This window comes from Babylonia areolata, chromosome 1 (assembly GCF_041734735.1).
Source record: "Babylonia areolata isolate BAREFJ2019XMU chromosome 1, ASM4173473v1, whole genome shotgun sequence".
Taxonomy (NCBI): Eukaryota; Metazoa; Mollusca; class Gastropoda; order Neogastropoda; family Buccinidae; genus Babylonia; species Babylonia areolata.
This window is the reverse complement of record NC_134876.1, coordinates 40,760,312-40,786,431: the sequence shown is the minus strand read 5'-3', so window position 1 is coordinate 40,786,431 and position 26,120 is coordinate 40,760,312. Positions and strand designations below refer to the sequence as shown.

At 39.6% G+C, this 26,120-nt stretch overlaps 1 long non-coding RNA gene across 1 annotated transcript in view; it reads left to right on the top strand.

The window, feature by feature from the left end:
- Positions 1-26,120, top strand: part of LOC143292048 (uncharacterized) — a 69,823-nt gene that overhangs the window by 1,330 nt on the left and 42,373 nt on the right. Inside the window, exons 2-3 of the long non-coding RNA XR_013056613.1 lie at positions 22,080-22,140; positions 23,379-23,468. This is a non-coding gene — a long non-coding RNA (uncharacterized LOC143292048). The remainder of the gene's footprint in view (positions 1-22,079; positions 22,141-23,378; positions 23,469-26,120) is intronic.

Here is a 26,120-nt window from a genome sequence, read left to right as displayed (position 1 = left end):
TAGAAAGACGGGTAGGTACAGATAGATACAGTGCTTGTTTGTTTGGCATAGATTGATAAATACAGAAATACAGAATGTTTGGCATAAATGAATAAATAAGTAAATAAATAAATACAGAAATACAGAAGTAAATGAAACACAAAATACATATAACAATACATAAACAGGCAGACAGACTGCTCACTGAACTGATGTAGATGAATGCATAGTAGATATGGTAATAACTGAATAGACAAGTACATGACATATGTTTCTTGTGTCCCCTGTGTTGATGTCAGTATTGTTGGTAAACTTTTTTCAACAGATATGATCTAATAGAAGAGGAAACAAGTATGTGTTGATCTGAAGAATAGAGGAAACTACCACATATGCTATTTTTGCTGAATATTTGCCCTGAGGCATTTGGTTTTCCTTGTTGAATATTCAAGAGAAGGACAACAACATGAACACTGGTGATACAGTCCGACCAAAGGGCATACTGGGCTAAAGAATCTGACTGACTAATTAATCAAGGACATGGGAATACATTTTATAAATGAATGAAGTTTATGAGGGTTACAGAATAAGCAGACAGTAATTCGTTTCATCCAGCCCACGAAAGGAGTCAAAGGAAATGCAAATAAATAGACAAAAATGAGGTACGTGAATATAAAAGTGCACAAAAAAATATATCACTCATTATAAAACATTGGATTCCTGAACAATCAGTTACAGCAGTGCAATGTTAAAGACCATGGGAGATAGTGAGAAAGAGAGACAGAAGGGCTCAGTTTACACAAACAGTTGAGTTGCATATTATATATATATATATATATATATATATATATATATATATATATATATATAGATGGGGCTACATGTAGAAAAAGGAAAAGACTGTTGGGGGGGAAAGTGGAGGGACAGAAAAAGGGGAGAGTATATTACCACATGACAGAATATAATAGGATTACAAAACAGAATCAGAATGTTATATAGACAGGTCACTAGTGAGGTAAAGGACATATAATAACATGAAAATTATGGTTGTTTCAGTATCGCAGAGTTAAATGCTTTGTTTGAATATTTGTTGTGTTTTTTTTTTAGCTTTGTTAATTGCTGTTTACTTATTCATTTATATATTTTGCATTTATTTGAGATGTACCATTTCCACTCTAACTTTACATGAGAAAAATAGAAGATGGAGGGTTAGACTTGTTACTATGTTACACGACATATCACCATGCTTGTATCTCATAGGCTTATTCTCTTGTTAAATCAGGTTATCTGTGTCTTTGTATCTCCATGGATCAGAAGTCTGGGTCTTCTTACAATGTTAAATGGCTTGTCTGTTTAGCTGGTTGTTTTTTTGTTTGTTTATTGTTGTTGTTGTATTGGTGCTTCTAACTTCATGTGAAGAGTTTCAAACATGTCTTGCTGGGTATCTCCACAGTTATCACACGACATGTCAGCAGAACAGAATCAGAACTCTCTTAGAATGACATGATCTGTATTGATTTGTTTGTTTGCTTATGTCTGGTCACTATGTATTAAAAATCTGTAAATTGGAAATGCCTTTGAAACATTCAATTTTATTGTTCGCCAGGTTCTCACATGCTCACCCATTCTCTTTTCAAGAATACACAATGGTTTTTTGTTGTTTTGTTTTCTCTCCATTAAATGGAAATGAAAAATACTTTTCATAAGAAGTTAAAACTTTCATCAGAGAGAAAATAGAAGAGTCTGTTAATAAACTGGCAACAGCAATAAGAATAACACCAACAATAACAACAAAAACGATGATAATAACAATAATGATTTTTAAAAATTCCGCTGGGGATTCTAATAAACATATTTTTGTTTTATTTTATTTTATTTTTATTTTGTTTTGCTTTGTCAACTGTTCACTCTTACAGTGTGTTTTATTATAACGAAGAGAGGGAGAAAGAATGAGAAAACAAAGATTGGTGTGAGGTTCGTGTGCAAATACAGAACACAGAGAGAAAGAGAGAGAGAGAGAGAGAGAGAGAGAGAGAGAGAGAGAGAGAGACGTATGGAGAGGGTGTGCAAGCAAGAGATAAGCTTCAAGTCAGATCAAGGCACGCACTGAACAGCATGAGTCTGGCCGCTTGTCAAATGAAATCTTGAACAAACACTTCACCAAATAACTTCCTGCACAAACTGCTCTTTCTACCCTCACCACGTAATTAAAAAAAAAAAAAAAAAAACACGCATAAGAAACAAAATATATTCAGACAAAGGTTCAGAGAAACTACATACGATCTGCGCATTGGGAAGTAAAAAAAAAAACAAAAAACAAACCAAAAACAAAAACAAAAAAAACCCAACAACAAAAAAACAAAACAAAACAAAACAAAAAACAAACAGCTCTGCACAGAACAGCGTTCCTTATACTTCAGAATACTGTGCACAGTATATAATATTCATAGAATCATTACTTTCACTACAGTTTCAAACTTTAGAATTGTATAAAGCGTCTATGTGTGTTTCCAGTTTCTGAACAGATTTGTCATTTCCATAGTGATTTTTATGTACAAACATGTCAGCTTAATATGCTTGTTTGAGATTCTTTTTGAACATTTGTAGTGTTGGCTTCAATTTGTTTATACTACATTTCAATTTTTGTGCATTATGTACAGTTGTTGTGCTGGCTTTATTTCATTCAACATTACAATTTTTCTTTAAAGATTTTTCGTTATTCGGTTGAAAACAAACACATCTAAAAACGGACTTTTTAAGTAAATAAGCATTCTTTTGAGTGTATTTTGAAAAATGTATATATCTGCCACTGCATTACATAGATGTGTGTGTGTGTGTGTGTGTGTGTGTGTGTGTGTGTGTGTGTGTGTGTGTGTGTGTGTAGTTAATTTCTTATTAAAGAATTGCGTTTTATAAATGACATGTGTCATTATCATTTTCTGTGAAATATGCGAAAAGTGCCCATCACTTTCTGTTCTGGTGTCAAATCTAAAAGAACCAGTGTATTGTTTTGAGTACGTCTGTTACAATTTGGTATGTTTTTTCTGTCAAATATCTCACAAACTGTCGAACAGTTAGGAAGGCTACATGAGTACAGTCTCATAAATGATATTGGATTGTGTATCGTTCACTTTTGCAAAAATTGCACCTACTACTTGAGAACACTCCCATGTTCATTAACATAGACTTTGCCACGAGAACATTGAGCGTCTTATGGTTTATGATGATGATGATGTTTTTGTGGTGTCCTATTTGCAATACTCTCGGATCTGTTTCTCCATGCTGCTCTACTGCTATTGCGACTTCTCTTCCATCACCACCACTGTGAAAGTTGCACCATAATCACCACTATCATCACCACTGCTACAGTTGCTAAACCGCCGCTGCTACAACAACGGCAACTATTTCCACTAGAACAGCAGCTGTAATAATATTACTACTATTATTACTACTACTAGTGCTGCTGCTACTACTACTGCTGCTGTTGCTGCTGGTGCTGCTGCTGCTGTTGCTAGTCCTACTACCGCCAACGTCCCATTTTACTCATTTATTCGTTCGGTTTGGTGTTTTTAAGCATAGTGAGTTTGCGTGATGACCGTCCTTCGGCTAGCCATCTGCATGTATGTCCACAGTAGCCTTAGAACTGGCATTCCTATTCGTACATCGCCGACACCAAATGTAGCAAACCTTCATAGTAAGGCAACCGAGTTATAAACAAACAAACAAACATAACCCAAAACAAACCTACGCTGTTTTGCCAACTGGTCAAATACAATTAGGAAATGAAGAAATATATTATTGATATTCGATGAAAGAATTAGCATTTTATAGAACAGATGATGCAACACTTTAGACGGCCGGAAGACACTTGATGCTCCCAACAGATTATTGTTTAAATTGTGTTTGTTGGGTCCAGTTATCTTGCACCCAGTCCCTCTCGCACTATGTCTCTCTGTCTCTCACATATTCGCCCTGTCTCTGTTTTTCTCTCGTTTTTCTCTCCCATCTCTCATTCTGTCTCGCAATCTCGCCCTTCCTCCCTCTCCATACCACATCTCTTTCTCCCAGTACTCTCTCACTCACATTCTCTCTCTTTCTCGCCTTATGCCTTTCAGTTTCTCTCTCACTCTCTAGTCCCTGACTCTCTCTTTCGCCCTTTCCCCACCCTGGTGTGTGTGTGTGTGTGTGTGTGTGTGTGTGTGTGAAACGTGTAAGATCGTTCATGTGTGATTTCGGTTGTATGCTTATTTTCATCCTATGTATTTAATTCATTCGTTTATTTACACGTCTGTCCATCCACCCTTCCATTTCTTTCTCCATCTCCATCCGTCACCCCTCTCTCCCTTGCTGTCTCTACTTTCCCCTACCCCCCCCCCCCCCCTCTCTCTCTGTCTTTCTGTCTTTATCTTCTGTCTCTCTTCTTCTGTCTCTCTGTCTCTCTCTCTCTCTCTCTCTCTCTCTCTCTCTCTCTCTCTCTCTCTCTCTCTATATATATATATATATATATATATATATATATATCTCAACGTGTGTGCCTTATGTTTATAAAATTTGTGTATTTGTATAAATCTGTCTCTTTGTCTCTCTCTCTCTCTCTGTCTCTGTCTGTCTATCTCTCTGTGTCTCTCACACACTCTCTATCTCTAAATTTGAAGTGATGTAAATGTTAATATCTGCATGATTTATCACGTTCTTGATATCTTGAAATGGGTATATATTTCTTTCCTTTTTGTATTGTTCTTCTTGTTTTATTCTTTTTGTTGTTGTTGTTGTTGCCTTTTTTCATATCGAGGGTTGGATGGAACAAGCGTTGTTTGTTCATACCAGTACCTACAGAAGATAACTTGATCAATTCATTCATCACAGAGTCTACCAGTCTATCTAGATGTCTGTCTGTCGATGTATCTCGCATCACTCGCTATGTCCAGCCTCTGTGCCATACTGTTTCAGTATCTTCATGCCTGTCTGCTTGTCTGTATACAAATCGTCTACCTGCTTGTCTCTCTGCATGCCTGAGAGATTTCTAAAATCACTTTCTGTGCCATACTGTTTCAGTATCTTCATGCCTGTCTGCTTGTCTGTATACAAATCGTCTACCTGCTTGTCTCTCTGCATGCCTGAGAGATTTCTAAAATCACTTTATATACTCTCACTCCCTCTCTCTCCCTTCCACACTTCTTCCAATCTGTGTGTGTGTCAAAGTCAAAATTGTTGTTTCAAGATGGTAATTGAATAAGCAACGACTGCCTTTTTACATCAAGCCATCTCTCTCTCTCTCTGTGTGTGTGTGTGTGTGTGTGTGTGTGTGTGTGTGAAGGAGAGAGACCGATATAGAGAGAGGAGCTTTATGCAGTAGTAAGAGAAAAAATGAACACAACGTCACGCTGAACAGCTGGTTCATGCAATTAATTGGTAATTGAAAGGAGGGGAAAGTCCTGGTGTTCATTGTTCCTGGAAGCCATACAGATACGTTAAGCAGTCCTAACATTTTGGCGTATTTTGATCACAGTCACTTTGGATTTCAGACAAGAGAAAACAAAGAGATAAAGAGAAGCAAAAATGAGAGGAGAAGAAAATAGAACGACAGACAGACAGACAGAGAGAGAGAGAGAGAGAGAGATTCAGAAAAGCGGGATGTCCTAACAAAAGTTTGTCATATGCCGATAATGTACAAGGGGCGACAGATTTTGTTAAGAGATATCAATAGCCGGCTGTGGTGATAACAATGGAATCGCCTGCAAGCTGTGTTATCTTTTAGGTTGTGGATTAAAAAAACAAGTCCGTGTTATATTCATTCTGCACTTTCATGCACTGATCGATTAGCGTACATAAGAAGGTTATATATGTGTGTGTGTGCGTGTGTGTGTATCATGTGATTTACTGCAGTATGAGGTACACATTTTCAATGGTATATATGACAGACTGTTTTGTGATTGCTTCCTTTATTCATGTAAAGAGCATAAAGTCTAAAACAGAGTAGGGTGTCTTTTTTTTTCTAAGGAAAAATGCAAACCCCTGTTCATATAACATAACCCTTACCTCCGACACTCAGGCGGGGAGAGGAGACAGAGGGATAGAGAAAAAAAGAGGGTGGAGGGTGGGGGGTAGGAAAAGGCCGGGGAGGGGGGTAGTGGGGGGTGCGGCGGGGGTTGGGGGGGGGGGGGGGGGGGGGGGGGGGCTGGCATAATTATGTACAGGTTAAAAATCTTGCCGAACATTTATAAACATGTATAATTTGATAATGATGGGGCATTTGTCAAACTTGTCTTCATTTTCTGGTTTGTTTGATTTCTCCCCCTCAGTATTTGATTTGGCTTCTGATTTTTTTTTTCGGTTTGGGGGTATTGGTTCTTGTTTTTTTTCGGTATTTTCTTTTCGTTTATTCTGGGGTTTTTTGTTATGTTTTTTTTTGTTTTTGTTTTTTATTTTATTTTTATTTTATTTTATTTTCTTTGGGGGGAAGGGGGGTGAAAGGGAATTATATGAATGAAAAATGATGCCGATACATGTATACGGTATACAGACAGCAGCGACATTTCAGATAAAGCAATTGTTCCCCATCTGCGATCAGAGCCATGATAAAACACATAACTCTTGATTGCGTTGTTGAGCTCAATCACTGACAATCATGGAGGTTTCACCTTCTGTGATAAGTGAGGGTGTCAGTAACATACATTCCAGCTTGATTTGCACATACTTATTGACAAGGGTTTTTCCATGAGCATGCGCGCGCGCGTGTGTATGTGTGTGTGTGTGTGTGTGTGAGAGAGAGAGAGAGAGAGAGAGAGAGATCTCGCTTCCCGCGTGTGTGTGTGTGTGTGTGTGTGTGCGCGCGCACGCGCGCGCGCGCGCGTGGGTGTGACTGTTACGGTTTGCTTTATCTCTCTGTCTGTCTGTCTCTTTGGTGAATACTTTGTTTTTGACGGTGTCTGCAGTCATTTGTCTTCATTTAAAATATGATGTTTCTGTGAATAAAAACAATCAGAATATTATTTTAAGAAAGGAAAGTGGAATTGAATTATAGAAAATCGATGGAAATAGTTTGCAAACTTATTTTTTCTAGTTAAAAAATCGAGTGAGTAATTCTGTTTTAATTGGAACAGTTTACTGTAATAATCATAATGCGTGTGTTCTCGCTTTGTTAATGTTTCACCCGTCAAATGTTCCCTGTTTTCGAATGAATTTGGTTATCTCTTGCAAATGTGTTTTTTTTAAATTTTCATTGGCAGTGTTTAGTCAAATTCTTTTCCGAAATCATTAATTTGCTTGACGTTAAATTGATATTAATCAACAAGAGACAACGACTGTTACTCTTTGAAGACAAAACATACGATATTCAAACCTATGCTGACAGCGCTACCCTTCAGCCATCATGATTCTCCAAGAAATGAGGACAACATAAATAACTCACAAACTTCTTGTCTTAGCAGTGGAATGATAACAGATCCCAGTAATGTTCCCATCCAAAGGATTTCTAAGGGTAGGTCTTTTATCAAAACGTTTCTGCACAAGTAGATACATTTCAACCTGAACCATAGTTCGTATATCAACAACCCCATTGGCATTGGAATCAGTCGTTAACCCGTTGACTTCTGAACCTTGGTGAAATGGGATCAGTGTGACATGCATTTGGAGTGTGTTTACTATTTCTTGTGTACTCTGAATGGGTTAAATTAATTTTGTTGAACATGATCAATACAACGACAGAAGGAAGAAGTCTAAATACAGAACGGTGACAAACAAACAGACCTACAAGTTCTGTGGGATGACTACTCGTAACCGACAAGCATTCTCGTCAGCAGCTGTGAAGAGGTCAAGCAATGATTTATGAACTGCTGGGGACTGATAATGAAGCACAGCCTGGAAGAACATCCAGAATCTGTAATTCGTAAACCTGTTCTGGTGAATTAAAAATTAATTAAGTATTCTTTATATTGTTAAATATTGCTCTTTTCAAACTGAAAACTTTTTTCTCGTTCCTTTCTATTTACTGTTAACTACGATTGTGTTTTCTACAATTCTGGTATCGAATGTCTGAAGATGTCCAAGACAGGCATCATTTGATATTGTGGTTTTACACACACACACACACACACACACACACACACACACACACACACACACACACAACTGGGATAGAGCGAGTGGGAATTAAAACTTGCAAAATGCCATGGAAGAGAGACAATTTATCTTTGCGTTTCCGGCTTATTGAATAGAAATTATCTCCCTGGAAACACATCTTTCCAGTTCTTCACCCAGTCCTGCCCATCTTCGACATTTCGTCCTCACGAGATAACGGACCACAGTATTCGCCATCATCACATATTGAAAAAAAAAGAGTTGTTGACAAAACTGAGTTCCATCATACGACAGTCAAAATGAATATAATTCAAAGAATTTACACGAGTGCGGTTTCATTGGCAGTCATTACAGAATACCTGTGCCGGTCCAGTAATACGTTTCTGAGGCATGCGGCTAACAACTGTTGAAATAACCCAGTAGAAAGACAGATGTACGTGTTTTGCGAAATGAAGAATGTGCTTCGTGACACCAGCATGCTTAATAAAGACTAGTCATGAAGTTTGAGAAATGGCAGTTGTCCAAAGCACTGTAACAATGATGATCACGGCGTGGTCAGTGTGGTAGCAGGGCAGTTTCACGATGTTGCCAACATCTACAGAATTCGTGCAGCAACCGAATACTGTACAGATCTATAACTATTTTTACGTCTTCCGAAGAATAGTGTGCAACGTAGCTGGCTATATTTTCATACGTTTTTAAGTGTCTCATATTTATATGAATGTGAAATTGTCGAGGTAATTTTTTTTTAAGAATATGTCTGTCGCAGATGCATTTGATCCTTCACATTTGTGTAATTCATTTAAATGATTTCTAAACACATATGCTATGACAGAGATATATAGCATTATGTCCTTGGTCGCACGGAAAACATTCTATGTCAGAAGTATTAAGAAAGGTCTGTTGCTGCTTTTCCCTCGATATTGTATCGATTTTGTTTCTTATTCGATCTTTTTGGTGGATATGGCAAACTCCATTTGCTTTTTTTTTCTCTTCCAAACTCCATCTTTGTGTGTGTGTGTGTGTGTGTGTGTGTGTGTGTGTGTGTGTGTGTGTGTGTGTGTGAGCGAATGACTGACCGCTTCCAAAACACAGTTGGTATGTGTAGGCGACAACGTTTATTTCTACAGACTACTAGGCTCAGTAACGTTGCACTATTTGATCGATGCACTTTTATGAACTTTGTTATGTAAATATAACAATTTCTTTTATATATGAAACTCCGAAACGTCAGCTGCAGAAGATGCGTGTCAGTTTAAAGCTTAACCGTCCCCATATTCTTTGATGACCTGCGTTCCACATTCAGATGAACTGTACTGGATGACTGACAGATTGAACTGATTCCGATTGTCACTATCCTCTATTAACACACACACACACACACACACACACACACACACACACACACACACACACACACACAGAGGACGATATGAATTTTGTGTAATCAATACAATGAACGGATTTTACTTCGCCCGGATAGGATACCGTGCCTGCTTATCGGAGAAGTAATAATCGTAGCGTTGTTATCTGCTGCAACTACTAAAAAGGTTGCAGATATATTCAGAGACATTATATTCTTAACAGTAAGGAACTGGAAGTGAACATGCAGCATGCAGGTCCACAGATACGTGTGTGTTCATTCATTGAAAGTAGTCCCTTGTAGGGCTGGAATGGGCGGTCCTCGTGTCAACCAATGAGAGCGCTATCTGCGCGCCTCGTCCAGTCGGTTGTCACATTGCTGTATGTGGGGCGTATCACTCCGCAGAACCTGACCATTCCGTCGATAACATCTCCACAATATGGGGAACACGGTGACTGAAACGCTAGGAAAGTTGTAAAAGTAAAGTGGAGAAAAGAGCTTGCGATATGAAAAAGAAAATAAAAGCCACTCTTTCTGTTGTTCGTGTATATGTAAGAAGTAAGGAAGCTATTCTGCTGAACTGGGGAATACATTCAATTAAAACTGGCGGGTATATGAATGCTGAACAGAACTTTCTGTGCTTTTTTTTGCGTGATTTAGTTTTCATTTGATTTCATAGAAGAAAAGGATGCAAAATTAATCGTCGGTTTGTATTTTTACAGAAAAGCATACGCGCGTGTGCGTCAGTGCGTTTTTTTGTTTTTTGTTTTTGTTGTTGTTGTTTTTTCCTTCTTTTTTTTTTCCAAACGATAAAACCTCTAATTTTGTGCGTGACATTCATGTACAAATTTCGATTGTCTATATTTTTAGCCTCATAAACACCCACAGTTCTCGACAGATTAAATCAGTCAGGATAAATTCAGCCTGAGAATGAATTACATGAAAATTGTCTTTCTGTGTTTTTTCTCTATCTTTTGTTTGTTTGTTGAAAATTGAATATTGAGATGAAAGAAGGTAAAAGACAAGCCAGCATGCATTTGATTGAGGATAGTAAATATCAGAAACTGTCATGGAAGGAAATCTGGTCATACAAATTCATGACCAGAGATTGGCAGATGCCGTGGAATGGAAAGAAATGAATAGTTATGCAGGTGTGACGGGAGTGCTTGTCACTGGGATGGTGCCCAACCCCACCCCCGATTTTTGTGGAGAGAAAAAAAGACGAAGAAAAATTCGCGTGATTCCAAGCACATTCAGAGAGAGAAAAGAGTGTGTGTTATTTACAGCTCGGCCAACTGCAAGGTGCATTTCCAGATTGTAACTTGGGATGTCTTCGTGCATTTATAGTCTTCAACTTGTTTACGAAAATGAAAATATCCTTTGCCCCGCCTCTCTCCGGTTTGTCTGTTTCTCCCTTTCCTTCTGCCTTCTGTGTTATTAAATTCAGACGAAATATTGTTCACTTCGGTCCAACCAAAGTCGCAAAGGTTAAACAGGAAGAATGTGTCATATATCACGTTATTTGTCATTTTATAATTTTCGCCATTATTATTATCAGAGAATTTAATAGGCTAGTTTACCGTTCTAGTAGATTGTTTGCGCTTTTACCCCAGCAAACTGACTTTAGATTTTATCTGGTGGTGATATTGATGATACGCAAGAATATCAACTTGAGTTTGTCAGTCCTAAACATCGACCTCAAAGGAATTGAATTAATGTTTTTCAAGACACGATGGACTTTTCAACAACAATGTCAGTGGTCGGCATAGTCAACATTCAGCAAAAAAGCCGATTCAAAGCCTGCCATATACTGTCCTATAGACAGAAACTGGCATTTGGAAATGTTTATGTGCGGTCAAGTTGCGTGAAGGGAGTAACCCTTGAGTATTTGAACCACTGTCTGACAAGCACATCCGTCAGACTGTCCAAAGCGTGGATTTGTGCGTATCGGAACACGCGCATTTTCCTTTAGTTCGGCCAGTTGCGCGTATTATTGCTGCACATTTTTTTTTATCTGTAAAGCATGTTTGTAGTTTAAATCTAGTTCAGAACTGTTGTACAAATTTCATAATTGTGCATTTTCTTCACTGACTTTATGCGGCTAGCCGTCTATCTGAACAACACATCACAGACACAGCAGTTTCCTCAAGGACGGGGTACTACTTGGTTGAGACTGGTTAGTAAGAAATAAAACCCCGAACTTTTCTTTTCTTTACATATTTATGAACTTTGCCAAAACAACCGAGAAATCGGGAGCTTAAAATGTCTTTTGATGATGATCTAAGAGAGACAATCAAACTTGAGAACCGAAAATTCCTTTAAAAAAAGTTGTCTCCCTTTAATAAGCCAGACATTTTCCCCCTGTCGGTCACAAACCGGCTGGATTTTGGGCTGGAATGGGTACATTTAGTACAGAAAAGTTTGTTCAGATTCTGAGCAAGATTGATTATCATTTTGAGAGTAAACAAAAGTGGTAGTGAAGTCATCATCATTGTTGTTCACCTGAAATTAACACAGTGTTGAACCATCCTACAAACTCACGCTAAGCCTGCGTGTTTCGCATATTCATGAAATCCGCATAGTTTGACTTAAATTTGTAACGTCTTCTTGCAGTTAACATGATTTACTCTGGATGAAGAATATCGTAGTATTAGGGAAAGGAAACCGGAAGTGTTCTACCATTGTCTCTGAATGCAAGACAAAGCCAGTAAACTGCACTGAATGAAAAGTTCGCCGACTATTCGTAACAAATTTATCAGCATGGCAGTTGTTTTTGAATTTCTTTGGTTGTTTTGTGTATTTCCAAGACCAATGAATCATAGGTTGAGATCTAACGAAGACTTAGCTGAAATGCATTGGGCTAAAACTGTAAAATGGGATGCACTTCCCCCCCGCGGTTGCACTGAAGTACAGAAAGTTGTTCAAACACAGTGAGGCCTGATTAGTATATATTTTGTAGAACATGTATATTCCTGATTGTGTTGTCCGCCGTCCCAACAGATCCGTGATTGGTGGATCTGCAGCACAGGATGATTCATCACTGTCTTGATTAGTCTCGGGACCTCTGAAGGCTCGGATGAAAGAGAAGCATTTTCCTGTGCATGTTACATGGAGTGAATTTTCAAGCTGGTTATTCTGTTGAAGAAATCACGAGATATACTCTGAACGGAATTCATTTAGAACTGAAATCGTTTTGAATCGCGTTTTTTAAGGAACATTTTATGACTTATGTAAAAGAATTCTAGTATACACTCTGCTTCTGCCAAGGATCATCAGCAAGACTGATACTGTGGTGGTTTAAAATATATATAAATACAAATATTTCATTGGCACAGTCAGGAGTTGATACTTAAACGCTCCGCATATGCATTCCTAAAGTGTAGCTGTTGATTGGCCGTGCGTGACAGGGGGCGTTCTTGGGGAACAGCGCTGTCTGGTCCGTGACCCCGGCAACTTTATCTTAGAATCCGCCTAGAATCTGAAGGCGCAAAGAAATCCTTTGTGCTGTTTGCAAAACGTTTGTCGATTTCTTTCAAATCCACTACTCCAAAATAGATCCAATTCTATTTTTATTTCTATTTCATTTAATATCTTTGTTAGGGTTAGGATTCGTTAATTCTAGCGAGGCAGGGTTTTAGGAACTGTCGTTTTTTTGTATGTGATGTGATGTGATACGATTTAGTTTTTGTGGTTCACACGTATTGTAGGTCTGCTGTTGTGTTTGCACTAGGCATTGTTGTACTAAGGATCGTTGCCATTTATTCTTTTCGAAAGTTACTGATATTTCGTGTTGCTGTTTTCTGGGTGTAGGCTGATAGAACAGCAAATGTTATTCACACGCGCGCGTACACACACAGACACAGACACAGACACACACACACACACACACACACACACACACATGCCCGCGCACGCTCATACTGAGTGTATGGCATCTGGAATCTCATAGACTGAATGCAGTCGAGAGTGTAACACATTCCAAATTGAGTAGATAATTGTGGGCATATCAGTCACCAGAAACAAAAACTGGAAATAATCATATTCGTTGAAATATGAAAAGGGGTAAAACTGCTTATGAGCTTATATAGCTTTTAACGCTGCTAGATAACCAGAAAATCATGAAATAGCTCCTTTCTCTTACTACACTATGTTATTATTATTATTGTTGTTGATGTTGTTGTCCTGCATATACTGTAATCAGATTCAGAAGGAAACTTTAACAAGCAACAATACAGATGCATGGAGGCATCTACAAAAAATGTTTTGTATTATAAGGGAGTCTTTCTTATATCATCAACGTTGCCTTTCAGTTAGCATTTAATTCTATTTCCAGACATTGTTTTCCAAAGGCTTTTTAGTGGGTCGGATTTTGTCCTGATAGTAGGGAATGGATCATCTTGGTATACATTCAGGCAGTTAATTTCTCTTCTTTTTTTTTTTTTTTGTAAAATGAGTGGTGGTTTTTCTTGATAGTTTATTGTTCGAAGAGGAGTAAGACAAGGGGATTCATATTAAGCTTTACTTGAAATCGTTAAAGTAATCGCATTGTCTGAGAAAAAAATTAAAAAAAAAACCACAAAATAATTATGTTAAGATGTGTAATAGGTAAAAGTATTCTTTTTGTTTACAGTCAAGCCAAATGTATTGAATGATGATATTATAGTTTATATCGCTTTCCATGTGGTCTTTTGATATCGAATATCACATACTAAGAAATTATTCACTTATGTAGATGTTAGACTGTCCGATTTGGTTTTGTCTGGCTGGAGGTAGTAATTCCAAATCCAGGTAAGATGGTTTGATATACTTCACGTCTGTGAATATGCACTGGTGGAAAATCAAAGTTGAAGTGTAAGCCAAATACTGCAGTTTTCCTGACTTTACAAATCACCATCGATAACAGCGACAAGAAAGAAAGGGTTACTGAGAGTCAAATGCTGTTGTTTTTTGTTGTTGTTTTTTAAAGATTCTATTTGTTTTAAAACAATATAGGAACAGTGTTCCCGAATGACTGGAAATGAAAACCACGGAGACTTGACGCCGATAATTTCCTCTTGGAGAATACATTTTACACTTTATAGCGAAAGGTTTTATAATGGACAACTGCTTTGTCCGTCTTGTGATTCATGGGAATTCTTTCTACTGGTTCGACACATTACGTAAATGAGTAAGTAACAATTGTACACAGGATCAACAGTTTTATTGAGAAGAACAGTTCGTGTGTGTGATTTCAAACTTTGTAAAAACATTATAGGCTGATGCTTGCTTTTAATAGGCACATAGCCCTGCCAGGTTAAGCTGACAGGAGGGTCATAAACAACTATTCCCAGAAGTCTGAATGCTGACATGACGCATATCACAGTCTGCTTCCAGGATATTAAGTATGACACCTGATGATGCATTACAGCCTGGATTCCCCTGACATTTTTCTTTTGCACCCACACACACAGTCACGGAGTACACACACACGCGCGCGCGCACGCGCACGCACGCTCACACGCACGTACGCAGAGAAAAAGTGAGAATTGTGTTGATTCTTTTGAAGAACTGGGCAAAACGAAAAAACAATGCGGCTTCTTTCGACTTGGGTTGCTTTGAACCTGCAGGGGGGAAGCTGATGAAAACCCAGGACTGATTTATGCGCACTGGAACGAGATGCAGGGATGGTTATCATCATCATCATGACGACCCGTCGTCTTGTCATCGTGCATAGACACACGTGTGTGACAATTCATCCATTCTCCCAGTTATTGACAACCCGTTGCATGTTAGTATTGATCAATAAATAGAAAAACAACAAAAAAACTCACTGTTGGTTCATTACGAAGTTCTGGGAGACCATGTTTTATTGTGAAAAACAGACTGAAAAACAAAAACAAAACAATCGAATAGCGGGGGAAAAACAAAACCCCGAGGAAGCCTGTGCTTCAAGCACAGAAACTGAATCGAGCAATGTCAGTAAATCAGATTTGAAACTGAATCGAGCAATTTCAGTAAATCAGACTTGAAACTGAATCGATCAATTTCAATAAATGAGATTTGAAACTGAATCAAGCAATGTCAAAAGATCAGTAAATAGGTAAACAGAGAAAATAAGTAAAGAAGTTGTACACTGTCTTTCAATTAAAAGTTATATATAAACTCCTGCAGTTTATTCCCTCTTCCTGGACAGCTCATGCTTTTGTGGATTGTTTATTTTCTTTTCTAAAATGCCATAAGTGAAACTCGACAGCTTCGTTTTTTTTATACTGTACTTCATTGATTAACTCTATAGGGATAAACAGTTATAAACAAATACCTTTTTCGCGCCTTTGAACAGAGGCACACAGCTTGACTCGAGCAAATGTGAGTTCGTCTGATTAGAGCTTATTAATTAAAAGAAGAAATAAAGTTCCTGCCGTTCTTAGCCTACGTTGTCTAAAGTTTAGTGTTCAATCCATAATGCTCCTGACCTTATTTGAACTTAACAACAACAAAAAAAGAAGAGATAAACGGAAGTTAAAACAGTTTGGCCATCAAGAATTTGACACAACGCAGATACTTACATCCTGACTTACCTGTCAGTCGTTCATTGCCAAGTCATTTGGTGAAAGACCTGTACGCCTCCGTTTTTGATTTTTTAAAATTTTTTTTATCTATCCTTTTTTATGTTTGTGTGGTTTGCCATAGACCTATTTGAGTTGACAGGAACGTGTAAGCCGTGTTGATATATTTACTACTTTTCGTCGCTCCAGCTGATATCTGACTGTGTACAGAAAATAGTTCCAAGCGCAGGAAGAGGGAGGTGGAGCCACGGTCAGCCAATGAGAGTACGGGCGTTGACCATTCCTTTTGTAGACAAGAGTGTGGCTGTTCATTCAGGCTTGTGTGAGAGAACCTTCAGTGTTTTATGGCACACACGCAAATACATTTTTCCTCATTTAATTTCAAAGTCTTTGTCCATAGTTCAGCTGTGTTTTGATCAGTATCAAAAAGGACATTGTGATGATTTGCACATTTTCCCCATCCGTTTTAAATTCCTCCTTCTTCATAAGGTGGGGTTTTTTGTTGTTGTTGTTTTTTAACTGCCCGTTTCATCCTTTTTTCTTACCACTTTGGCTCGAAAATTATTATTTTTAGTCTACAGAATTTTGATGTTTGCTTAAGGACCAAAAATACATTCATTGATTTTCAATTCGACTTAAAATTCTGACATCCAGTAGCAACTGAATAGAAACTGATACCAGCTTTCATAAATCTTATCTGCCACAAATGTGATAAACGTGAAATGTCAGTAAACATCGTCTGGGTTACTGTGTAAATTATGACAGTTTTATTAGACTTGTTACAACGTATAGTTAGATTGATGGGGAGAGGGGGGCGGGAGGGGTTGGGGGGAGGGGGTGTAGGTAGGGTGGACAAACTTCAATAGAACTCGGTGACCCGGGTCAGGGACAGGGGGCTGGGGGTGTGGTGCGTTAAGGTTGGGATTTGAGGGTCGGGGGAAGGGGGGGGGGTGAACGTGAAGGATAGCACAATTAATACGAATTACGTTAAATCATTATATTTTACTTCTTCTTCTATGACGATAGCATAATTCTTTACTTAGTAATTCTGATTGATGACAACGTCAGAAAAGAGTCGGTGTGAAGCCAATTAATGTGTGTGAAACGTGATGGGTGAACTATTTCTGTTATTTGGAAAATGATGCTTTCTTACCCATCTATTTTTTCATGTAATGTCTCCCGTATTCATTGTTCGGGGGAGGCCATAGATAATTTTCAGTATTTCGCTGGCAGTAAAGTTTTCGTATCTGTAAATCATCCGTATTCGTGACTCGTTTTATCGGACTGACAAAAACAGGGTAAAAGCATGAAAATAAACAAGTTCAACTTTTTATTCTGGGTTGTGAATCTTTTTCTGTATGTATCCAGAATTAGAGAGAACGTATACAAACGAAAAACAAAATGCATAAAATGTATATATATAGTGATGTAAACAGTTGTCATTAGTGACACACTAACTTGTTCGAAACTTCATGCACCCGTCACCCTCTTCTCCCCGCCTTATTACTCCGTCCCCATCCATTCCGACCCCCACCCCGAACACGTATAAACGGAACTTAAACCGAATTCATCGTACATAACTCTGGGAATGTTGAAACATATAAAGAAAAGAAAGAAAGTTGCACAGGTTAGAGGGCGAAAAAAAAAGAACCCTTTAATACTATGAAATGAACGAACTAATCAAGAGTTGTTTCGACTCATAAATCACAACACGATTGATTTTTATTCCGGTTGATAAAACGCTTAGAGCTTGGTCTCAGACCGAGGATAGGCGTTACATACGTATCCATATCATCATCATCATCACCATGTCATCATGAAAAGTGTTGCTTAACCTAGTCTGCAAGTTACTTTGGCCAGTGTCAAGAAGAGAAAAATGCCTGATGATTTAGCCCAGCATCTGAAATAAGTTTCTTCGTCCATATATTCAGTCTTCATTCATATTGAAGACACTAGTATGCTCAAAGTAAATGGCGTGAGTTGGCCGGGCACAGAACATTTTCCAAAACGCGAATTTGAAAAGGACCGCATTATTTACTTGATTTCTTAAAAAGAATAATAATAAAGCCAATTACAGCAAACTTTAAAACCAGTAGCATATAAAGTTAACTTTGCAGTTGTTGTTTTTTTTTGTTGTTTTTTTTACGAGAGTATTACGTTTGCAATTGTTTTGGTATTTTTTTTATTGTGACATTCCCTTTATTCGTCTACTTCATTTGAATACTTTACATCGGCACTTGTTCATATGGAATCACTCGCGTGCCATTAATTATTTTCGTATCTGTTCATTTTTGTTTATTTTTTCTGGTCATCTATTAATGATTGTTTATTTTTCAATTTGACATTAAAACTGAGACAGACCTTACATGTACCAAAAACAAAAAACAAAAAAAAGTGAAAATGTCAGTGGATGCATTTCTTGTACAAATTAATCAATAATTCAAGAAAGGAATAAATAGACATTTAAATAAATAAAAGGTTGGAAACACGTTCAAGATTATTTCATCAGCCGAGCCACTTCTAATGCTTGCAGAAGGATGAAAATAGAGAGAAGAATGCCGACAAAATTTTGTTCCTTTGGAACTGGTCAACAGCTAATAACTCATCCGAGTTTTTGTTTGTCAATTCACTGGCCTTGTTCCTGCGGACAGGGACCCAAGGTTCCAATGGACCGCTCCAGCCAACAAGCCACACCCCGTACCTGTCCACTGCCTGTGTGAGACTTGCCCACATTGCTGTCGTTTCACTCTTTGCTACGTCAAATGTTGACATTCAGAACAAAATATGGCAGTTGTTGTATAGAAACGTAATTTCTGTGTGTAAAAACAAAGAACTAGAACGTAATTTGATAGAAACTGAGGAACCGTGAACGCAAAATAGTGCAAGGCTGGCCCCGCCCAGCTCGCCAACGACCAATCAGCTGGTGATACCTGGTCGTCACTCAGGCTCCGGTTGGAAGGGCGGTTGCTGGGGAACGGCAGGCGACAAACACATCAATGTGTCCCGATCCTCATCGAGCGGTTTACTCTTTAATCAAAATTGCATTTTGCTTGGAGCCGAACAGGGTTCATTACTGACTGACCGTGATACCCCGGCCATCTCCAGCTTCTAAACTCATCGACCCTGTCAGTGAGACAAACGCCGCTCTCACTTCGAGACCGAGTCACTTCAAGTTCAGTAAAAATCACTTTCTCCTCATGAAACATAACATCATGATTATTATTGTTATTTTATTGATTAATTGATTCATTATTATTATTTATTTCTCTTTGTTCACAAACATTACTCATTATTCCTGGGTGATTTAGCCACTTTTTCAGTTTGATCAACCCATGGTGAACTGAAGAAAGTGCTATTTACATCAGTTGGCTCCCCTTGACCACAAGCATTGGTCCTGCGTTGATCTCGTTCGTGTTCCGTTTTCATTCACTGGAAAATCTTGCACGCTGTATTTTTTTTATATGTTTTTCATGTAGGCTTGCACTGAGGCTTCTAGGGGGTAAACTTTGCGAAATCTTCACCACGGACATGCTTATCTGATGTTGGCCGCCATGACAAGGTAGTGGGTATTCCACCGACTGTTGTACGGCCCGGGTTTTCTCGTGGTGTGTGATTCAGTTTTAAGTGTTAACAAGTCTAATTCCTTGCTTAAAAGTAAAGGTTTCGGGTTTCACATGACTGAAATCATGACCATGTCTGAAGATTATGTAATGCAGGCAGCAGATGCAGTCGTTGTGTTGGCCTAAATCATAGAGATCCTCTTTGGAACGAAAGGTCACTGGTTTGATTCCTAGCACAAGGGTATGATGAGGGTTTCCTCCCTTGGTACGTTAATCCCCCTTCTCTGTCTTCCCGTTCACCTGATCTGAGCGAGGGCCGAGTACAAGTCCTTCGGAAGACATGGAAACATGGAAACTAGACTGCTCGTGTGCACGTGGAGTGTGCATTTGCACAGCGCTTAAACAAAGGCATCGGTCCTGACTTCTGTAGAAAATGAGCTGCAACAGGCACCTCCCCTTTCCTGCCAGGAGGGTGTGGTGGGTGTGGTGTAGGGGTAGTGACTAATATCTGTTGAGAATATTCATTGTGGCTGTATGGTGAGTGCATGCAGTGCAAAGCGGCACAATGCGAAATGATGAATAACTCCCAGCATGCTTGGTTGCTGCAGCCCTCCCCCTCCCCCCTAGCTTTTTTCTCACAGTCTCACGAGGTTGGAAAATCGAATCTTTGTCAGTTCCCAATATTACTGGATGAATCAAGGGTTAGGCGAGTCACTGGTCTGTTGCTTATTAGTGAGCCATTTTGATATGACCTGGCCAAGTTTTCAAGTTTGCGGAAGTGCATGTCTTTGATGGTCTCGAACCAATATCATGACTGCATATCTCACTGTCAGGTGTCGACACGGCGGTGCATTATGCCTGTGAGGTTTGAGCACTTGGTGACCTTGTCACGAGCCTCATCACTGACAGACATCAAGGCGCATTCTGTTGGATGAGTGCTTGACAAGGTTAATGTCAGCGTCTCCGGTACAGCCGTAATCACGGGAGCTGTTGACGACTGAGCGCAACAGCCGAGTTGTTAAATGGTTGTACTTTCAGTCTGAAGGTCCTGGGTTCGAATTCAGGTCACTGACGACGCCAGGTGTGTCAGAGGTGGAGATTTTCCCCACCGGGGCAACAGGTGTGCAGATCCCCCTTGGTGTATATATAAACATACAGAAGATCAGATCAAATACGCACGTTAAAGATCTGGAAATCCATGTCAACGTTCGGTGGGTTACGGAAACAAAAACACACCAAGCATGCACCCCCCCGAAAACAGAGTATGGCTGCTTTCATGGCGGGGTATAAACGGTTATGCACATAAAAGACCGCGTGTACGTACGAGTGAACGTGAGAGTTGACGTCCACAAATATAATTGAAGACCTGCAGCTGTTACTGAAAGGAGCCCATTCGGCTCGACGCCGTGAGTGAGCGTTCACTGTCCTCAACTATTGTGAAGGGCATGGCAGGAAGGCTACATGTGCAGCTGGATACAGGGCACACAGGCTCTGTTCACTGTCTGGGCGGCAGTGCGGGGTCTCATCCAGTGAGTGACCTGGCGGCGGCTTGCAACAGACGATTTCATGTGGAGTGTGACATAATCGTTGTCCGCAAAATGATTCCAGAGTCGAGGCATGGAAAATGTTGACGAAACATGCATATGCATGCACTAGCGCGCGCGCGCACACACACACACACACACACACACACACTCACACTCATGTACGCACGCACTCACACAAACATTCTTACTCGCGCGCGCGCACACACATGTGCGCGAACACTCAAATATTAACAGGCATCCTTACGAGCATGCATGCGAGCAATGTACACACTCTCTCTCTCGTGAACCGAAGAGCTGTCTGCTCATTTCGACCTTACACATGTAGTGATGAGATTTTCGGACGGGGTTTAGTGGCATTACAGTATTATTTAAGCTGTTTTGACGCTTATGTTGACAGGAGAAGCAAATGCCCTTACTTTGCTTTGTCACTATGATTATATGTAATTACTGCATGGCATCTTAACTGAAGGTTGTCACTTGTATTTGTATTTACAGTGTGGTCAGTATCGAAATCGTAGTTTTGGGGGTTTCTGTCATGTACGCGCTCAAACACCTTCGCATGCATGGGCACATTCATGGACACACAAGACAGGACATGGGCGTGAGCGTGCGCAATAATAACAAGAAGGATGCATTCGATTTTGAAGAAGACTAGAGTCTCTTCTTTTGATATTTAGCCTTATTTCTTAGAAGAGGCCTCTATCTTTCTTCCGTTTTACCCTTCTCTCTCTCTGTGGTCAGACTGGTATTTGGACGTGTAGCTTTGAATTCTGACCCATTTTTCTGCATCTGTTTCTGCCTCACTCTCTCTCTCTCTCTCTCTCTCTCTCTCTCTCACACACACACACACACACACACACACACACACACACACACACACATACACGCTCTCTCTCTCTCTCTCTCTCTCTCTCTCTTTCTCGCGTTTTTGGGGTGCATAATTGTGGAAGTTTGCTTTGGGGCTCGTTTTACTTTTACATATGGATATGCTTCTTTCTTTTTCATTCAGGAAGTGGGACAAGAGCGACTTACCTGCTGAGATGAAGCCTATCATCATCCACAGTCCACAAGTGAGTGGGGTTTTTTTGTTATCATTTGTTAGGGGCAGAAGTATGATAATATAAGCTCATCACACACAAACATCAGTGACGGAATTTGTGTTATTTCTGGACTTGCGCTCTTCCATTACTCCATAGTTCAGTTTAAAAATTGGGTCACACAGCGAAGGATAGCATTCCTCGCCATCCAAGTAAAATTTCTTAAACACATTTTGCCCGGCGCTCGTTTTCCTGATGATGCTTTGGTCGATGCAGCTGTTAAACTCGCATTTAGACCTTTGCACACCATTTTTAGGCGTAAGCTCGTGTGTTTATAAGCTCCTGATACATTCCTTCCTTCAACTTATTTCATTGTTTAATTATATTCCCATATTTCTGATTTGACTTTTCACTGGCAGCTTTAGAAAGTTTGGAACATAGGGTTTTCAGAATCTGGTTTGGTAATTGTGACATTGACCTTCGTTCGGTGTCATCAAGCTACCTCCCATTTTGACTGTTGTTCTCCTGTTCATGCTGACTGTTTCTCTCGTTTTAATGAGACTTGAAATTCGAAACCTCTAATAATGCAATGAGATTGTTTTTGAGGGAGATGCGAGGCTATTTTATAACATTGACTACATCTCAAGATATCAATTCTCATGGATACATTTTTCATCTCTTGTGAACTTGGAAATGGGACATTGACGGGAATAGAACATGGCTAGTCATATACATTAACAGCATTAGATATATGTGATCTTTCCATTTGACCTTTATAAAATTTCCAGGTCAGGGCAGTTGTTCCGTTTTTGTAGAAGAGAAAAACATACGACTTAACCATTTTGTGTTGATGTAAGATGAGGCGTGTCCTTGCTGGTTCCTCGAGTCATTTACATATATTTTGTTTCAACTATGTAGGCCGCAATTTGCTATATTCTGACAAAATAAAAAAGGATTTTTCATTCGTTGAAGGCCGTGATAGTCGTTGAAATTGCCCCAGTAACTTAACGTTATTTGTTTGTTTGTTGGAACCAGTTGCAGTCACAGAATGTCACATATCTTGCGTAAATGTGTTATAGAATTCTTCAAGCCCAAGAACTAAAGGTAGTGATGGGTTCCGGGTGCTGGTATTTCGTGGGTCCTTGGTGACCAGCTGTCATACAGTTTGGTCATGTTGGGATGTCAGTATTTGATTTATGGAAGTTTATGCACGTGGTCCAGTATAGATGAGTAGTTCTGACCAAACAGTGGTCTGTCTGTGTCCTGTGCAGCTTTGGGGGAAGACAACCAGGAAGATGTGAAGAGTGACGGACGTACGTATCCAATACTCACAGAGCAATCAAGTTCACCATCCTGGAACTGTAAGTTTTTTTGTTTTATTTTGTGTGTGTGTGTGTGTGTGTGTGTGTGTGTGTGTGTGTGTGTGTGTGTGTGTGTGTGTGTGTGTGTGTGTGTGTGTGTGTGTGTGTGTGTGTGTTCGGTATTTTCATCTTTGTTTTTAGTCGTTCTGATCCATTATTGTTGTTATGATGATGATGACAATAATGATGTATCAAAGAGACACAAATCTCCTTTTTTCTGGTTCATAGTATAATTATGTGGAAGCTATGTTTCCTCTGCGGCCTAAACTATTGTGCATTGTGCGAGCGAAGGTAAGAAAAAAAATAAGAAAAAGATTGACCAAAAGAGAAACAAAAGAAAAAAACTAACAAAAAAACCCCCACCTTCAACATGGATGACTGACGATATAAAAAAGAAATAAAGGGTAATGTGACTGAAGAAAAAAAAAAAGATTGATTATTCGTTGCCAGAAATCCCCGTTTTGGGTGGGTTTGTTGTTGTTGTTGTTGTTTTTTCTCAAAGCCTAAGCGCGTTGGGTTACGCTGCTGGTCAGGCATCTGCTTGGCAGATGTGGTGTAGCTTATATGGATTTGTCCGAACGCAGTGACGCCTCCTTGAGCTACTGAAACTGAAACTGAAACTCACATTGCAACCGAGAAAACCGGAAGCAATAATGGTTGACCGCTCCCTACGCGACGGGGCATGGCTTGCTGAAAAAGCGAGCAGGTCATGGGTAATGCGAGAGGAAGACAAGTATTATCCCTCTCCCCACTCCATCCATGGCACAGGGAAGGCACGGATCAAGGCGATCAGGCTTGGTGCCATCCTTGTTGAAGGCAATCAAAGTGACCCAGGTGATGTGTTTTGTCCACCCTGTCCACGCAGCGGGAGATGGACACGCCACTGGTCACGCCTAACTGCTCGGCACTGTTGACTGTTGTCTTTTCTCTTCCTTTTTTTTTCTCTTGGCCTGGGAAGATGTAGGCCAACAGCAGTGGCGTAGAATACAGCGAAAAAAATTCGTGTGAAGTTGTCATGTCCTTTTTTTTTTTTTTTTTTTTTTTTTTGGCAGTTCACTGATGATGATGCTGAATTGTTTTTGATTTCTGTATATGTCGGTCTCTATTTGCCTGTCTTTCCCATTTCTTTTTCTTCTTTATTTGTTTGCTCGCTTCTTTCTTCTCTCTTTTTCTTTCTACTCACCACCTTTATTTCTTAAGATATATGTATTTATGTATGTATGTATCTATCTATCTATCTATCTATCTATCTATCATGTATGTATGTATCTGTCTCTCTGTCTATCTCTCTATCTATCTATCTCTGTGTAACCAAACTATTGCTGTAATCGTTGAGACATTGTCAGAACACCCCCCAACCCCCTCTCTTTATCTCTGTCTCTCTGTCTTTGTCTGTCTCTGTCTGTCTGCCAGTCTGTCTTTAGTTGCATTGAGCAGTCCCATTTCGTGAAGTTGATGAGATGTCAAAATGCGGGTACGGTAAAAAAAAATGCATTTTTTCATAAAGCTTTTGACACGAGCATCTCCACAGTTCGAATAAAATTGGAATAGAGGAATGTCAAAAACGTGTTCATTATGAGTTTTCTGAAAAAAAAAATGGTCATGAAAACTTTCAAGAGATTCTTGTTATCCAACCAGAAATTCGCATCCATAATATAATTATCCATTCTTTTATGTATGTTGTTAACATGGCTCTTGTTCTCTCGATGAAAATAGGCATGCAGTCTAAATCACGGAGCTTTTCTGCCTGTCGGTTAGTCACGTTAACAACTGATGTGAAAAAAATGGGTTCTACACGCACGCCTGTCATGCACACTTTCGGTTGTTTTTTTTTTCTGTTTCCTAACAATTGGAAAGCATTCAAGTCTGGGTGGATTTGGAAAGGGTTTGGTTTGGATCGGTTTGACTGCACCAAGTTTGTCAGAGATTCTTTGCGGATGAGTGAACTTCACGTTGTGGCGTGAGCTGAAGGATAAGAGGATGTAATATGTCTTCACTCCTACAGAACAGAAAGAGCGTTTTCAACTTTCCTGAAAGGTCTACCTACGTTTGTAAGTTCGGTTTTCAGTGAAAAGTCATTTTTAAGATCACTTTTACCCATTCACTTCCTGCCGCTTCACACGTCCTTCAGAAGATCTTTCGACCTTTAGCAACATCGCCATCTCTCTCTCTCTCTCTCTCTCTCTCTGACGATATAAATGATGACGATGTAGCTGTGGATAATCATTCATTTAAGCTTAGGACTGCGTGGCGATGCTGTACTCGGATACGCTTCCTTTCATTGTATATCCCTGTGTAGTAGCCCAGATTGTACCCCACCTGGAAACGTCCCCGGGGGACAAATTGACCGCTTGAAATGTCCCCCGGGGACTTTCTCACTGTTCATATGTCCCCTGCGGACATTGTTAGCGGCCAAACTGTCCCCTTTCGTGGGTTTTAGCCTCGTTCTGAAATGTCCCCCTTACCCTGAAAATGTCCTTCCCTGTGTATCCCGTAACATCCCCTTTGCCAAAAATGTCCCGCCCCACCCCTCCACCCCCCCACCCCCCGCCCCTGTTTGGGTGTGGGTGAGGGGCGGAGTGAGGGGTGGGGGAGTGGGTGGAGAAGTGTGCGTATGTGTGTGTGTTTGTGTGTGTAAGTGTGCGTGTGTAA